Source organism: Podarcis liolepis (genome assembly GCF_965112155.1).
Source record: "Podarcis liolepis genome assembly, chromosome: 1".
NCBI classification, from domain to species: Eukaryota; Metazoa; Chordata; class Lepidosauria; order Squamata; family Lacertidae; genus Podarcis; species Podarcis liolepis.
The window spans coordinates 29485274-29491544 of record NC_139554.1 but is presented as its reverse complement, the minus strand read 5'-3'; the positions used below and the strand labels follow the sequence as shown (position 1 = coordinate 29491544).

At 43.7% G+C, this 6271-nt stretch overlaps 1 long non-coding RNA gene across 1 annotated transcript; it reads left to right on the top strand.

The window, feature by feature from the left end:
- Positions 1-2357: 2357 nt before the first annotated feature.
- Positions 2358-4865, top strand: LOC310707312. Its single transcript, XR_014526426.1, has 3 exons — positions 2358-2576; positions 2833-2893; positions 3685-4865. It is a non-coding gene; the product is annotated as an uncharacterized lncRNA (long non-coding RNA).
- Positions 4866-6271: the final 1406 nt, after the last annotated feature.

Below are 6271 nucleotides of genomic sequence, written 5' to 3'. Positions count from 1 at the left end.
GGATTGAGTCAATCCTGATTGCATTGGATTTGATAAGCATTACGCTACATTTGCCTTCAGCACATGTAAAAGCTCCGCTGGATGAAATATTACCTCTGGTCTATTTTTTGGAAACCCTGCTAAACTCTGCAACATGTTTAAGTTTTTTTCTCCACACTTATGACACATAGTGCTGAACTGGGTATTCATTTACTATCTGGTGCACCTTGTACTGCTCAATGATAAGTGTGGGATTTCCCACTCAGACATTGGTGTGGTCCTTCCTTGACCCTCTATGAGAAGGTACTATCCATCTTTTTAACCCCTCAGCTCTGGATGGCAAAGAAAGAAAACTACTCTGAAATCTAAATGTTAACTTTGCAGCTCTAAGAATAAATAGATAAATAGATAAAATCCTCAGAAACCTAGTAGATTTCTAGGCCTGCACCCGTGAAAAAGTGTTGTTGATATTAAAGGCTCATTACCTCAAAGAGGAATAAACAGAAGTCATTTATCATCATCATTATGATGATCATCACCATCATCATTAGCGCTGCCATCTTAAAGTCAATCTCACACTTGTCGTTGGAAGGAAGCAGATTTTAATGTGTGCTTATCACAATTGTACATAGCGAGGTTTTGCATGCAACAGATTACTTTGTGACATTGAAAATAAGTACATTTCATAAACAGTAATGGAGCTGAAACACAGCTTGATCCCAGCAAGGTACACAAAAATGATTAGAGCCTGAAATGAGAAATTAAGTTTCTTTTAAAACAAAGGACACAAAAGTTATTCACTGTGGTAAAGCTAAATGAGAATGTGCTTATAAAAAAATATCTCCTTCAGTGACTTTCCCCCATAATGTCTCATTGTGGCTCAGTGGATAAAGTATATGGATTTGGAGGCGGGGGGGGGGGGGGGAGGTTGTCCGTGAAGCTCAATCAGTGGCAAGGGCCAAGACACAATCACTCAGAACTAGCCTACCTCAACCAAGCTGACTGTGGGCTTAGGTGAAAACTTTTAAATGTAGTATACAAAGAAGTGATAGTAACATGAGAAAAGCATTAGCTGCAGGTATAATGACTTTTTTTGCCTTACGAGTATTTAGAGGGCTTGTCCTATCATTAGACAATGTGAGGCAAATGCCTCAGGCAGCAGATGCTGGGGTGCACAGTGGAAGGCAGAACTGCATTTGCTACATAGCATCTCCTGACCCGCCCTCCAAACTAGCTTGCTGCTTCAAGTGTGGCGGAAGACACAACACCTTCATCAGTGTCAAATAAAGATTCAGCTGCCTGTCCAGTCAGCTTCTCTGTGTGGAAAAGCAAGAGTTAAAACCAACAATGCATAGACAAAGATTTCATTGCAATGTTCTGAATGAAAGCTTTGATGCATGAAGGAAGTATCAACGATAAGTGCACCTTCCTGAGTTTGCAGGCAGCCTGAAGTGGAGACAATTCGTGAGTTTGGAAAGGATATGAGGTGAAAGGGTATTGTTCCTGAATGTGCAGCCATTAGGTCCATTTTAAATATTTGTTTATTTTTATTTAACAGGATTTATACACTGCGTAATCATCAAAAGCTCTAGGTGGTTCATCAGTGCTTTTGTAGGCAGTGAGGGGGGCAGGACAGTGATAAGGAGGCAATTATGTACTCCTATTCATGTGGCGTTCCGTATGCTGCGCTGGCTCGCCAGATGCAGCTTTGTCACGCTGGCCATGTGACCCGGAAGTGTCTCCGGACAGCGCTGGCCCCCGGCCTCTTGAGTGAGATGGGCGCACAAACCCCAGAGTCTGTCAAGACTGGCCCGTTCGGGCAGGGGTACCTTTACCTTTACCTTTATTCATGTGGCATTGTGGTCAGAAGAGGTTCATAAGTCCTTGTTTGCTAATGTGTCCAACAGCATGCCAGGGTATAATTCTCGACAGGGGCAACATGTCCTGTTCTACTGCTTAAGGTGATGCCCCCCCCGCCACTGCCCCAGCACTGCTCTACCCCGCTGCTGCCTCCCTTACCTGAGAAGTGTTGCAGTGCCTGTGAAGCAGTGATGCTATGGCCAATGGTTTCTAGTGAGATCTCACTGAAATCTCATGAGATCTCATGCACTCAAGGTCTCATGATATTTTGTTGAGATCTCACAAGATATTACCAGAAGCCAGCGTCACAGCCAGTGCCACTTTTCTGCCCATGATGGAAGAAGCTGGAAGGGTGGGGGCACTGCTTGATGAGCAGGCCAGCCCTGCTTCTCAGACATGTGTCAACTAGAGAGATGAGACGTGAGCACTGAAGATGGGTGGAAATATTTGCACCAGTATTTCAACCCACTTACGACTATTTCTTAGGAGTACTTTGACTTTCTGCTTATCAGAAGATATAAAAATGAAAATAATAGATGCTCTTAAAATACACTGCCTTGTTGAAAAAATTGTTAGTTTGGTACATTCGTAAGTTAGCCTTTGAATTTTCTTAAGTGAATCTCCCCTTGCAGATCCATAACTCTCATTATGCTTTCCTTCTAAAACCTGAATCAACATGTTCGGAAGCACAGCTATGGGAGGATGCAAAGCTCTGTTTTGTGCAAGTCTGGTAGCAGGTAAATTTGGATTTCCCTCTAACTTCCTTTCACTTTTTGTTATGGCTGCTGTGCTGCTAGATCTTTAGTTAGAGGTATGCACTACTTCCTGGTTGTTGGGTTTCTTCTCATTTCCTGCAGATTTGCAGAAGAACAAGAAGAAAAAGATGAAGTGAAGCAAGTCAGAAAGCAAGTGACAGGATAGAAGTACCGGTAGCTGTTTCAAGAGACACAAACGTGCTGCCACTTTTCTCTCTCTTCACGCTGTTATCTATAGAGTGCAATGAAGCCCCATCAGAGACAGGAGAGACACAACTGTCAGAACAACTGCAGAGCAGGTAAAACATTTGCCATCTCTTAGAAACATTGAATCATAGTATTGGGAGGGACCCAAGGGTCATCTAGTCCAACCCCCTGCTATGCAGGAATCTCAACTAAAGCATCCATGACAGGTGGCCATCCAATCTCTGCTTAAAAACCTCCGAGGAAGGAAAGTTGATAATGTTCCACTGTCAAGCACTTCTTAATGTCAGAAAGTTCTTCCTGATGTTCCATCAGAATCCCCTTTCTTGGACCTTGAATCCACTGGTCTGAGTCCCACCCTCCAGAGCAGGAGAAAACAAGCTTGCTCCATCTTCATGTGACAACCCTTAAGCTATTTGAAGATGGCTATCATATCTCCTCTCATTCTCCTCTTTTCCAGGCTAAACATACCCAGCTCCTTCAACCGTTACTTATAAGGCTTGGTTTCCAGAAACCTTGATCATCTTGGTTGCCTTCCTCGGCACACGTTCCAGCTTGTCAACATCCTTCTTAAACTGTGGTGCCCAGAACTGGACACAATATTCCAAGTGTGGTCTGACTAAGGCAGAATAGAGTGGTACTATTACTTCCCTTGATCTGGACACTATACTTCTGTTGATGCAGCCTAGAATAGGATTAGTTGTTTTTTTTGCTGCTGCATCACACATGTACTACTAGTAGGCCAGGTGTCTCTCATCTTATATTTGTGCATCTGGGTCTTTCTACTTAAGTGCAGAACCTTACATTTGTCTCTATTGAAATTTATTTTGTTGGTTCACTTTTCCAATATGTTTAGGTCATATTGAATCCCGGTTTTTCTCTTCAGCTTTAGTTACCCCCTCCTAATCTGGCATCATCTGCAAACTTTATGAGCATCCCCTCAATTCCTTCATCCAGGCCCTTCATAAAGACGTTGAACAACAACAGGCCCAGGACAGAACCCTGCAGACCTCACTTGTCACTTTTTCTCAGGAGGGCGAGAAACCATTAATGAGCACTTTTTGGGTTCAGTCAGTCAACTAACTACAAATCCACCTAACAGTTACCTCATCCAACCCAGAGGCAACATGCTTCTTATACCAGTTGCTGGGGATCTCAAGTGGAGAAGGTGCTGTTGTGCTCATGTCTTGCTTGTGAGCTTCTCAATGACATCTGGTTGGCCATGGTGGAAATGAAATGCTGGACTAAATGGGCCATTGGTTAAATCCAGCAGGGCTCTTTTTATGTTCTCATGAGCAAGCAGGCTACAGCAGCCAATACTTTATTTAAAAAAGAGAAAGAAAGATAGTTTAAGGTTTCAGCAGCAGAGAAAATAAAGGAAAGGTCAGGATGGTGCTGGATGGTAGTGCCAGAGTTGCAGAAGTGGAAGAGCAGCTGAACGCCTAGTATCCCTCAGGGAAACAGCAGTGATTGAAAAAGGCAACAGCAGGCAGCTCAATACGGGTGGGTTTGTTTTCATTAGCAACAATCATGATAATATTTCTCTCCATGCTCCACTGCCTTTGTCCTTTTTTCTTCTTTTTTTTTCCTAGAGTGAGCATTTGGAGTCAGTGTTTCTGCTATAACTAGGTCAGGGAGCCTAAGTAGGTCACGTTGTCTTTCTAAACGTGGTAAATCTGGAAGTGAAGCGAGGAGGAATGGCCTGTAAACAAAAGAGAAAGGGCTGGGCTCATGAGTATATGTGCAGGCAGGAGGGCAAACCCAGAGAGATGTGTCATTGGAGCCTGCCATCATCTACAGCTTGGGATGTTATGGAGAAAATAGGGAAGATGGGAAAGGAGACAGAACATGGAAAGTGCTAAGGTGCCACGTGAGCGAATCAAGGGTAGTCGGGGCAGGAACACCATTTGCAAAGTCTGGGCCGCCTACATTGAGCCATCAAACGGAGATTTCAATCTCCATGCCCAAACTAGTAAGCCAAAGCCAATGGGAAATTGGGATCCATATGCTGGTCATTGTCCATGGGGCAGTTGTGGAGACTGGGAAGGTACAGGGGGAAGACTGGTACTACTGACACCCAGGTGGGGTGAGCTCAGGGATGGCAGGAGCACAAGAGGTGAATAATTCACATTCAGGTCAGTATATTGGAGAGATAAAGCAGATGTCCAGAAAGGAAGGGTCATGGCTCAGTGGTAGAGAGCCTCTGCTTTGCATGCTTTGCATGCAGAAGGTCCCAGGTTCAGTTACCTGCATTTCCAGGTGGGCTGTGAGAAACCCCAGCCTGAAAATGGGCTGCTAATTAGTGTACACAATACGTATTGTGCTGTATAGGCCAGTGGTCTGAATTGGTATAAGAAAGCTTCCTATGCATACAGAAGAGCCATTGGAATGCTGGAATAAGAACAAAAGGACAGCAGTAGGAGCTTCAGGAGGAACAATGAGAGGACACCTCAAAACTATTATTCAGCAGTATTTATACTGGGAGCAGACAATCAGTGCCCAGACTGCAGCCAGTTCTGTAGTGCTTTCTGTTCTCGCATCATATGCCTGTAAAGTAAAGTATGAGTAACATGCAACACTTCATGCAACACTGCATCTGATATGGACAAAGAGCTGGTAACCAACCAAACTTTCTTTAAGGTTTTCATCAGGCAATCTTTAATGCTCCCAAAACTTTGGAAAACATTTAAAAACAACAGAAACGAGAAGCATTTCAGAATGCAATGTTGTATATGACTCCGAAAATATCCAGTCCAAGGGCTTCTGCTTGTCCCATGCTTTCTAGACATGGCCCGAGTGCTTTTCTGTTCCTCCTGCCACATTCCCCGGGAAAACCTGCTCTTTAGTGCTGATTTGGAGCAAACATCAGTCTGTGAAAAACCCGGTTGACATTTGCTACAATTCAGCAGTAGTGAGTGGGTTTTCCCTTGGGAAAGTGGTGGGACAAGTGGAAGTCTGGATAAGTCCGAAGTTACTGAAGTCCTGGCAACAATTGGCCTCACTGGGAAACAGGTGTGGGTAGGTGGGAGTATCTAAGGAGAGACCCAGCACTGGAGTGTTCATTATACAGTATACAGTGTATTGCCATTCTCAGCTAGGGAAAGGGGGAAGAGTCAATTCATATTTAAAGCTGAATCTACCTCATCTGCACTCATAGCTGTCAACGTTTTCCTCTTTTTAAGGGAAATTCCATTATTCCGAATAGGATTCCTCACAAGAAAAGGGAAAAGTTGACAGCTGTGTCTGCACTTTCAGAAACAATAAGCAATTTATTTATTCTTTTGCAATGCAGTTTTCCAGCCATTTAATGTGTACAAAATATGTACGGTATATTAAAGTAAAGCAGGGGTGGGGAAACTTTGGCTCCATGAGATAGATTATTATCAGGATTGGCCTTGCAGGACAAATTTGACAGGTGAGTGGGACCACGTGGTCTCTCAATGATATGATTTCATGTGATTGACAGAGGAATG